The sequence below is a fragment of the Hetaerina americana genome, unplaced genomic scaffold (assembly GCF_022747635.1).
Source record: "Hetaerina americana unplaced genomic scaffold, ioHetAmer1.1.p SCAF_2, whole genome shotgun sequence".
NCBI lineage: Eukaryota > Metazoa > Arthropoda > Insecta > Odonata > Calopterygidae > Hetaerina > Hetaerina americana.
The window spans coordinates 15,579,598-15,590,207 of record NW_027286763.1 but is presented as its reverse complement, the minus strand read 5'-3'; the positions used below and the strand labels follow the sequence as shown (position 1 = coordinate 15,590,207).

Genomic DNA, 10,610 nt, shown 5'->3' with positions numbered 1-10,610 from the left:
GCTAATGTGCATTTCAATGCAACAATTTCAGAGCGTAAAAATCATTCGCCTTGACTGGGACTCGAACCCAGATCCCTCAATTGAGGGATCTGGGTTCGAGTCCCAGTCAAGGCGAATGATTTTTACGCTCTGAAATTGTTGCATTGGAATGCAAATGAACATCTTGTCACTCTATTCGAATATAAATATTGCCTATTATTATATTATTTATTATCGGTAATCTGCCGGTTGAGATAATATTTGTATGGACATAAACTACCAAACGGTAGAGATACAATTCCCTTACCTTTCATTGCAAAACACAAATTGAAATCCGAAAATACAATAAGATCCTTTTACATTTAATAATTACAAAATCACCAAATAAACAGATTTTCGAATTATTTCAAATACCGATCCCTGTTAAATAAATCACTGCCGTAGCTTCTACTTATAGGCTATCATAATGAGATAATCTTATTAAATTGTAATTCCTACTCGTGCCAGTAATAGCATTCTACCTACTCAGCGCTCTACTTCCTGAACTACCACGTCCCTTATGGTCGTATTAATCTTAAAGCATAAGTGATTGTGCTGATGTGATTTATTCATATTGCATTTTAGCTTGGAAAAGTTGCATACGCAACATATGTTATAAATTGATTCCGAACATTATTCATCACAATGGTACAGTATTAGAGAGATCGCCCCGTTTCTCAAGCAAAAGTGAAAGTATATCAATTTATGAGAGCGCACCTTTCTAAGGACTAAGCAGGGGTATGAAATTCGTTCACTACGTAGTATTTAGGTTTAACGTGCTTAAATGTGAAACTATATTATCGTGGCCAAGAGAACAAAGAGTCATCCAGTTCGGTAAACAACCGATCTAACGGATAATAGAGAAAAGCAACCTATAAGCTGGGGCGATGAGTGGTTTTGGGCACGACCCTCCACGCTTGTCTAAAGGAATTAATATGGTATAGGGTGTGTTCATTAAAGGAAATAGAAAGTCCTGCTTTGAGTCCAAATTATAAATGCCGAGGAAGTCGAGATAGCACAAGTAAGATCCACGATCTCATTTAAAAAAACGGCACGTGGTCTTCACACTATTCCATAGTCGGGAGGAAAATTCAGTTAGGAAAACAAATCGCCAGGATGAGGAAGGAAAGGCTTTAGTATAATAGTTCAGTAATGAATCTCAATTTATTTCTTCAAAATATATGACCCATTAGCTATAACACACCCACCAGGATAGATGTTAGAGTATGATGGGGTGCCTTTCCAAATTAAATGTTGATGCGGACGATATTTCTCGTGAAAAAAGCAAATAGATATTGACCCGACTGCTTATTCTTCAGATAGAATTGGCAAAATTTACGTATCAGAAATAATAAAGACTTCTCAAAAAAATTTGCTCGTGATTGTATCACAAAGTTTGAGCCATTGCATGTAGAATTTATTTTATTTCAAAACATGCATTGACACCTTAGGAATACGCCATTTCGCCAATACGCCAAAGCACCAATGCCAGCGCCTTTTCGAGTTTCACTACATTCGATTGCATCTTAACTCCAGATTATGTATATATTCTTCATGAATATCTTTATAGCATGAACTGTTATCTTCAAACTCGTAGGGACGCGACAAAAGCTCCTTTTTGTCACCGCGAAGACGTACCAGATTGCGTACGATATGGCAGCAATTCAAGGCAGGAATCATAGAAATCAATAGAAATCCTTTAGCTGGTCAAAGCTGTTTTTAAGTAATGATAATAACAATGTCTTTATTGGGGTGAGATTGAGTCTAGATGGTCTCTTCTTCCACTTTACCCCCTCGTTATTTGCATGCATAAATGCGTCAAGAATCATCACAAAAAAGAGATTAGAAACTTTGACAGGGAATATTGGAAAATGAGAACTAAAAGATCTCCGATACGAATATTTTAATTGTATTCAATAAATATCATTGCCATTTTTTAAAATCCCTCTTAATTTCAACCATGACCCCACCTGAATTTCAGGATAATTATTTTAAACCAAAATTTTTATCTTATAATTTTTAGAGGAAATTTGCTGAATTTTACCATTTTTCTCTTCCTTGGGTGCTGGTAGAAATTCAGTCTGGAAAATCTTCCTGAATTTCGACAAAGTTTGGAAAAAATATTTGAAATGTGTTTTAGTTTCAAATTGTGCATGCGAAAAATAATTCCTCATATTTATCGGTTAGCAGGTCAATATTTCACTCTGATCTCAACTACCAATGTAATGCGTCGCTAAAATTACCACTTCTGTGCTATATTTAAATTAGAATGATTCATTTTTATCTATTTGTTTTCCTAGTCGATCATCTCTACAACCTTTGCCCTTTCAGTTTCTCCAACCCCACCTTTTACACACCACTGCGACGCTTTCCGTTCATTCAAAAGGATTATTCAACAAGCAAGAAGCCTTTTCCTTTGCCTGTTTGATGCCAAAAATTGGTCTATCTGCGATCACTTTCAAAAAATTCAGGTGTACTCAATTTGAGGTAATACCAACTTTAAATAACTCTTTATCCTTTATATTCATGTTCGAATAGTTCCCATAATGCTGCTCCCCAGATGCTCTTGACGTGGTTTACTCATGTTAAGTCCAATAACAATGTTATCTTCAGGCATTTTACTTGGTCCACTGAAGATTACTTTTGCAAAGTCGAGTCTGCAGGTGTTTTGAAGATTTGAAGATTTATGCAGACAATCATTCCTGCACATTTTTTCAGATTTGATTGGACCCCGTGACGGGGAGAGGATTAAGCACAAAGCAGCTATACTATAGGTAAGACTTCTAACTAATCGATCCTTCGCAGAGAGAGTCCGAGTTAATACTTTCACATCCCTTTTCCACCCAAAGAAATTAAGGATAACTGAATAAATAAACTAATTATTTTTTCACAAAAAACTAAGGAAAAAATGATTCGTTTTAGAGTGATCATATAGTAAATTTTCACAAAGCAGAGCGTCAAGCCATCGAATTCAAAGTAATGATACATAGGCGCATGTATAATTTCCCATCAGCTGAAAGGGATGACAGCAAAAAGTCGAAAAGTGGGGGGTTTTGGTTTGGAGGGAGGATCACTTGGCGGCTCGAATGAATGCCACCGGCTATGGGCGCGGAAACGGGGCGAGGGGGGATGGGGCGGAGGCGGGAGGGAGCGACCCGGGTGTGAGTGTGTCTCCCTTCCAATCGCTCCCTTAAACACCTTTCGTCCTTTTTTCCATCTTGTGCTCTGATACTCGATTTCTATCTAAATTGGTCCTCATTAACCGCATTCAGAATCGCCTTCATCCGTTAAGAGCCCAGGAAGCCCCTCCGGGCCATTTCGTGTTCCTTCCTAATTCGAATGCAAAGGGAGGCAAATGACGGAAGTACGTACCAACCGACGGAAAGCCTTCGTTTTATTCACGGTATCGCGATGCGCACTCCTCTTTGAGAGCAGAGTTGTGAAACAGTATAAACAAGGTGATATGATATTCATCCAGAATGGTTGAGGATATTTGAAAGAGTCATCTCTGAATGTCGACTGAAATGAACCTCCGACAAAGTCACAATTCCGATAGAAGTTCACTCATTTGGACATTTTACGCGAAGATTTGTCTCACTATTTTTTGGCAGTTGAAAACGTCAACCTTAGGCTTATATTAAATTTAAATTTGTGAGCGAAAACCATATTTCTGAAGAATGTAATTGGAGCTTAGGCTATTTTGATAATATTTAATATAAAAAGGTAACTTGGCCGATCAGCATTCGCACACGGGTTGAGAATGCTTCAATCTGCAAACGCTAACCCTTGATGTTTATTTCCATTTGATTTCAGCGTGTATTAGAATCCCGATACTATTTAAACGCATATCAGCATCTACATGCACACAATAACCCGTGAGCCGCCGCAAGAGCGTTTGGCGGGGGGTGTTAGGTCACCAGCCATGCATGCACAATCCCAATCATGTCCCCTCTTCAAAAAATATTAGCTTGACCATGCACTCGAAAAATGTTAATCACACGAAAGAAAGTGCCTATATGCAACAATATTCAATGACAGCAATATATAAAATATGGGTCTATTAAATTTAAAAAATAGCATGGAGGAAATCGACAAAATACAAGGGCGATTTGAAAAGTAAGGTCCCCTATTTTTTCATGAAAAATCAAATGTATTCTCAACTTCGTGTGCATCTTAGGAAAGGCTGAGCATTTAGCTATTTTTCTACATAGTCGTCTTGACGATCAATTACTTTTTGCATCCTTATAAGCAGCTTTTCAATGCCGGCGTCGTACCTTTCTCCCGCCGCATCGCGAAGACAAAGGTATTAAATAGCTGGTTACAAGGATGCAAAAAGTAATTGATCGTCAAGGCAACTATGTAGAAAAACAGCTAAATGCTAAGCCTTTCCAACGATGTACACAAAGTTGAGATTAAATTTGATTTTTCATGAAAAAAAATAGGAGCCCTTAATTTTCGAATCGCCCTCGTATATACACTGCCAATTCTAATTATCTCCCGCGCGATTGCTGTCATATCTATTATGATCTCTAATGGTACGAGGAAAAAACAACATTTTAAATCTATCCGTTCTACAATAAATCTCCCTGATTTTACGCTGGTGATCTGATCTACCATAGAAAGTCGGGGCCTGTAATATGTCTGTAACACCCTCAGATAAGTATCCTGCCTCAAATTTACACATTAACTTTAACATGTATTTAAGAGTACGGTCAACAAGAAGAGGAGGACCCTCCAGCCAAATATCACGCAACCGAACTCTCCTCCAAATGAAAATGCCTAAACGTACGTGCGTACTACACTTTGGGCGTGCCTTCATGGGTCCCACCAGCCTTTTTCGGTTTTTCGGCGAGTGAAGGTTTCCTTTTGAAGTACGCATACTTGTTTTCTTCTTCCTCACGTTGACGGTGCAACAACCCACTCAACCAAGGCTGCCGGGGAGCAGGAGTCGTTCCCGGTACACTTCATTACCCAGCGTGTCCACGAGACACGCAGCGGTGCCAACGCGACACACCCTGCGAGGGAGGTGGCGCACCCTTAATTGTGCATTCGCGGGGCCACGCTATTCTCCTCCTGGAACATACCAGAAATGTGGCATTATACTTTCCTACCACCTTACGCTTAGAATAGCAGAATATGTGGGTGTTGGTAATTGTTTCTGTTGCTATATACAGGGATATCATTGTTATAAGTCTGATGTAAAGAACAAAGTGCTGTTTTCGGATTAATGTGAAATAAAAAAAAGAATGCGCTCTCGGGAAACGAAAAACTGAAGGAGAAAGAAAATACCGAGATAGGAAAAAAACTAGGGGAGCGACTTTGAGAATTTACGCTTTCAACACGACTACATTTTAACGCGATTGCTGTTCATGGAGAAATAACCGCCTTCGAAAATGGGGATGGCGGTGACAATAAATTACCTTAGTTCCTCTCGTGAATATTATTCAGCACAGTTCTTACGTTTTATCACATGAAAGCAATTTGGCGAATTTTTTATCCATGCCTAAAAATTTTAAATTAATACAGCATAAAAATTGGGCTCAGTTTTCAAGTGGCCACGTAGGCCGTCACGATGGTGAGCGACAAGAGTGGCAGGGGAGGTCACAGGGCATTTATAATTGGAGCGATTGTGCTCTTCTGCATCTAGACAAATGCCCTGCGATCCACCAAGAACTTGCGCAGGAAGGGGTACAAGCACAAGGTGGATATAATAAAGGGTAAGGGAGAGGCAGGGTGTTTAAGGGGTGTGGAAATTCGTTCGGGACATTCGATGGAAGTGGCTTCCTCGGAAATGACTGACAGAATCCACGATATGATTTCGAGTGGACAACGAATTCGCGAAATATTTGAGGCTATAGGCAGGCATATCACATATGCAGTGTTTTCAATTTTGCACGAAAATTTGGGTTTGAAAAAAATCTCGGCAAGATGGGTATAGCGTTAGCTCTCATTGAATAAATAATGCAATCGTGTGATGGATATCACACGATTGCATCGCGTGTGTGGATGGATGGAGGCAGGTACTTTCCCGTTGCAATTCTGACGAGTCTCTGCATTGATAAATACGCAGCTGTGGACAATACATGGATATGTATACTAGTACACTCCAGGAAAAAGTAACAGTCGAAACATTGGATTTCTAAATAATCCGTCTCCCAAGACGGCGAAGACGGTGACAAAGGCTGACAAGGTGATGGCCAAGGTTTTTTTGAGATCTCGCAAAATGGTAATACGATAAATGGACAGTGTTTTGCGTCTTTATTGCACCGGTTGAACGAAAAAATCAAGAAAAATGTCCTCATTTGGTTAAGAAAAATTACTCCCCCATGAACAATGCACGGGGCACACCATCGCAGTATTAATGTAATTTAAGTTCGAATTATTAAAAAATCCACCGTGATCACAATATTTGGACCCAGTGAATTTTTTAAGCCTAAACTTGAAATAATGACTCGGAGGAAAACGATTCACGTCGCACGAGGAGGTCAGTGGCCGACACATATGCCAAAGTGTATCTAATGCATTATTTATCAGATTTACCACGCTTTAAGAGGAAAATAATCGATTAATTTCCCTGTACGTACAGTCCACTTATGACTTTATTACCCGAACCTTAACAATCATGATGCAAGTGTTTGCATTTGTGTAGGCAATTTATTTAAATTGCCTATTTAAAAGCATAATAATTTCGAAAGTTAGAGATAAATTCTAAACATTATCTCCTAAGATTTTTAAGCTTTAATTTCATATTAACTTATGTAAGGAATTTCATATTAGCCAAACAATCAGATTGGTAATTGATATTTTAATGATATGTGGAATTCTACTTATATATCATTGAAAAATATTCAATGCCCAAGTAAGTTTCTCAAAAAATAATTCCACAAAAGACAGTCGTGCTACCAATCTCATGACTCGACCTGCTACACACACAGTGATTTAAATTGAAGAATTCTTGCTCCATCAAAAGCTGGCAGTAGTTATAAATTAAGTACATTGTAACTTACCACACTTTTCAACTTTAACTCGGCTATGAATGTTTTTTTCAACGTTAATTGGTTATGACCATTTCAATCCTACTGCTAGTCTCAGTCACATAATAAATGACACACGACTTAATTTTTGTATTTTACTCGATGGATTGTGTTCCAGAATGTCTCAAGCGTAAATAAGAGAAGATTTAAAAGTCAAAGTAAAATTATAAATTTGGTCTCGAAAATAAAAAATTGTGGAGGTGCCGGGGATCGAACCCGGGACCTTTCACATGCAAAGCGAACGCTCTACCACTGAGCTACACCCCCAGCTTGAATATTGTGGTACTCCAAAAGAAAGTCATAATTCAGCTCACCCGTGTGTTGAACAATGGCTAGAAGGCATGAAAAAATACGCCAGCGTATGCGAACCCTCGAATGTGGCCACTGTTACCGATTAAGATGTGACAGCACCGGTTTTAAAGGTTGGCACAAATCCCCAAATCGTATAGGGGGCATCATGAATGTTGGTTATTTTGCATACGATACGAAAAGTCGCAAGAACTCATTTCTCTGGAGGTGGAAAAGCGGGAGGACCCTTAGTCTCCGCGCCTGTAGGGGTGTGTCACGGTCGACGGTCAAAATGGATGCTATTATTGAGAGGATTTCCTTAAGTTAAAATACTTAAAAGGCTTGCCCGAGCTCGTTAAATAGCAGCTGACTGTTTGATTGACTGTCCATAATTTCTTTTCTCAATGTTATTCCAACTAGAGTAAATTAATATTTTCTATATTATCAGTGTAAGACGAATCGGAGGCAAAGGGAGAATGTATAAGGCGACATTAATTTTTTTGGGACATTGAAGATACAGGTACAATTTCATACATATATTACATTTTTATATAATATAGAAATCAAAAGATATTAATGTAAAGGTATTCCTTCTATTATTGTTTCTAATTCTTGAAAAACTGTTAAGTACCGTAAGCAACAATAAAATTCTTTTCATTGATTAATATAAAGGAAAATGTTCAAATGCCATAGAGATTTTAGGACAACCAGCTGGAACGAGATTTCCAAATGCAAAGATAAGATGGTCAAAATGATACCAATATATTTAACTATTTTTAAGCTAAATACTATACATTGGTATGAGCTAAGTTACTGCATGTAATATTACATTCGTTAACTTTGACAATATTACAGAACAGGGGCAATGGCATGCTGCAATACCGCAGTAATATCGATGAAACTTGTACCACATTCACATAGAACATTAAGCTAAACATATAAACTTAAGTTAATTTTTTGCACAGAAAAATATAATCTATACTTATTGAAATGCCTACGTGGTTTTAACAATGATTTTAGTAATGGTTTTAAGAGAGAACCGAATTTCCTACTTACAATTTATTAAGGGTGAGTCGAACATGTTTTCTTCTAAGTTAGAATAACTAGCTTTGATGAAAATTTTCATGCATAAATAGTAAAATAAATTCACTGCAAGCAACATAGATATTCCCGTTAAGTGAAATGCGCTCACTCAACTTGATTTGGAGACAATATAGGTCCGCCTTAATCGATCGATTGAGGCAGACTATGTCGCCAGCAGCATTTGACGTGCCCATACTCACCCATACACAGTCAATATCGATAAAATTTAAAAAAAATTGGCGTTCGAGAAGGATTTACTTTTCTTCCACCTCTCCTCTCTGTTGAATTTATCATTCCTTTACGAAGACATTCATTGAACACACAGGTAGACCACCACCCCTCTCTCCTCTCCTTTAATAATTAACGCCCTAACCCTGTGTCTGACGTAACTTCATTGACCTCCTTAATTATGAAATAACATAATAACTTTGTTTTTCCACATATAGTATTTATATTTCAAGGTATATATTTCGTTGAGTCATAATGTTATCAAATGGTGCTGTAATACAACGAAACATGGGCCGTGAAAACTAAATATACGAGGGGAAATACCAGACACTCCGTTATTTCATGGTAAATGCCCTTTTTTAATAGTTCGTTAGCCTTCTTGATATCTATATTCACACGTCTTCTTTTCATGTACGTTATAAATGGCACTTTAAATTGGCAATACCACCTATGTGGACGTTTTTCTATTATATGCCTGAAAGCTGGTCCGCACATGTAAAGCCCAGAAGATTTCTCCCGGATCCAGCTTCGTGATTAGTTGGAAGAGGTGAGAAGTTTGGCGCTCATCCTAAGACCCAACGCTTAGGGAGCACCCCTTTCCTTCTCAAATACAACCTCTGCGTCGGAGCATTCGGCATTCCACGTTCCGAAAGTAATTTCCGGATTAGCGCGAGGCAAGTGGTGGCAGCAACAGGCCACGCCGAGGGAGGGATGGAAGAGGATAGGGGAAGTGGGATTGTCAGGCACAAACCTTCGCCGGCGACGGGGGACAGGTGCATTATTATTTCCCTGCGACTCTTCAGCCGGAAGTAACTTCCCCTTTACTTCCGCCGTCGATCAAATCGGCGGCGTTTCCGCATAAACACGCACCAGCGCACCCTCTTCCACACCCTCTCCCGCTCAACCCAAACACCCCTAGAGCTCCCCCGTACATCTCCTATGCAACAGCTACCGAGTTGGACGGCAAGGAAGCAGCAGCTCGGTTCGATTGGAGGGAAAAACTTATTCAATGAGTATTTGTTTTCCGCCTCATTTGCCAGTAGATTCGAAGAAATCTGTCGTTCTTCGGATACCCTGGATTCGAAGGTGAAAAGGGCGCAGTTTAACCTCTAAGTAAATTACAGCATTTGTAGAATGGTGCAGCGCGTTGATCGTGGCAGCGTAGTTTTGGGCCATTCGGAAGGTTTATATGTAGTACTCCCACGGAGGGAAATTTTTGTCGGGATATTCGGGTGGATTTAATTGACCAGCGGCCTGTTCCATTGTTTCCATCGTCGTTTTGAGAGCCTCTCAACCGTTCTGGAATTCATTATACGAACGAGGAATAGCCGAAGGTAACCGTAGAAAAGGAACACAGGATAGGTATTCAGTGTAGTTGGCAGACGATAGATGTTCTGTATATGGCCGCAGGTATTCTTCAGGGGCAATAAATAGCAAGGACAATTTTAAAACCAATAAGGGTAGGTGTTTACAGGTTTTCGAAAAAAATTATAATAATTAAAATAAGATACGTTATACGTCCACCACCACCAATAAAAATTAAGTGCCAGAGAGAATAAATATTATCAAGCTGAATGACCGAAGCAAACAATGTTAGATCGAATATATGTAGAACACATCTTCCAGACCACTAATGCAGACTTCATAAGAAGTGAAAGATAACTAACTGGCAGACGATATTGTAGACAGGAATTTTTTCCTGAAAAGATTCATCATCCATAAGAAAAAGAGATCTAATCGTCTAGACGGAGGAGTGTTCATAGCAGTTTACTCACAACTCGGTATCTTACGTTATGAGTTCCATGAAAACGTTAAAGAAAGTGTTCGTTGTTATATCGAAGATTTTATTCGTGGGAACTTATTAACACACTCATTCTGCCTACAACCTGACTCCAACCCAGATGTTCTCTCGATACGCGATGATCAAACTTCCAAAGTTCTCCCCAAGCATAGCCGCAC

General features: G+C 39.0%; 1 non-coding gene across 1 annotated transcript; it reads right to left on the bottom strand.

Annotated features, from left to right (window-relative positions):
• Positions 1 to 7,247: 7,247 nt before the first annotated feature.
• On the bottom strand, positions 7,248 to 7,319 carry TRNAA-UGC (transfer RNA alanine (anticodon UGC)). Its single transcript has one exon. It is a non-coding gene; the product is annotated as a tRNA-Ala (tRNA).
• Positions 7,320 to 10,610: the final 3,291 nt, after the last annotated feature.